Source organism: Monodon monoceros, unplaced genomic scaffold (assembly GCF_005190385.1).
Source record: "Monodon monoceros isolate NGI ecotype Baffin Bay Population unplaced genomic scaffold, NGI_Narwhal_1 Contig873_ctg1, whole genome shotgun sequence".
Classification (NCBI taxonomy): Eukaryota; Metazoa; Chordata; class Mammalia; order Artiodactyla; family Monodontidae; genus Monodon; species Monodon monoceros.
In genome coordinates, this window is record NW_021703659.1 from 306,864 (window position 1) to 307,955 (window position 1,092).

Consider the following 1,092-nt stretch of genomic DNA (forward strand, 5'->3'; position numbering starts at 1 on the left):
GGCAAATGGAGCCTACTGGGAGACTCCTCCCTTCGGTGATGAGGCTGTTCTTCCTTTAGGCCCTAACTGCTAGGCTCACCACATTTTCTGTTGTGCGCCCACTGGTTTGGTTACACTCTTGCCAGGTTCTCATCCCCATGGGCATGTGGGTCTTCTGCTCTGTGGTTCCAACGTCTGGGCTGCTCACAGTTTCATGATTTGGGCCCTCTGGTGTGAGTTCACTCCACCCTGGATCCCATAGGCTCGGTGCTCTGGGCCGCCTTCTGGCAGGTTCGGACTGCTCGTTTCATCACCTTTTTTATTCTATGGGAAATCTGTTGTGAGGTTCCTGCTGTCTGTGTCACTTCCAGCCCCTTTGTGATGTGGGTCCTCTGGTTTGAGGCCACATGTGCTGGGTTTTTCCACTTTCGAAGATGTGACCCCACTGGTGTGAGTACACTACTGCCTGGTTCCCATCCACTTGGTGATTTGGGCCTTCTGGGGAAAGCCTTATCCTGGCTGGCTTCCTCAATGTTCTGTGAGGTGGTCCCCCTGCTCTGAGGTCACTCCTGCCTGGCACACGTCGCCTTAGCGTCATGAGCCCTCTTGTGTCAGTTGGAACCTTCTGGGAGCCTGCTCCCCTCGGTGATGAGGACCCTCTTGTGACAGGCCCTAACTGCTGAGCTCCCCACATTTTCTTATGTGCGCCCAGTGGTGCAGGGACACTCCTGCCAGGTTCGCATCCCCATGGGGATGTGGACCTTCTTCTCTGAGGTCCAAACGTCTGGTTTGCTCACAGTTTCATGATTTCGGCCCTCTGGTGTGAGTTCACTGTGGCCTGGATCCCATAGCCTCGGTGCTCCAGGCCGCCTGCTGGTGGTTCCAACTGCAGCATATGGACAGCTGCAGGGCATCAATTACGGACAGCATCAGTGCTTATTTTGGGACAGTTTCAGGAACTTGGTAAAACATGGGTCATGATATTAGCTCTAGATAATGTCAGGACATTAGATATCGACAGCAGCAGGGCCATAGTTACACACAGTGTCAGGGCCTGCCTTAGGATTAGCATCTGGGCCTCTGTTAGATACCGTGTCAGGGCCAGAGTTAGCA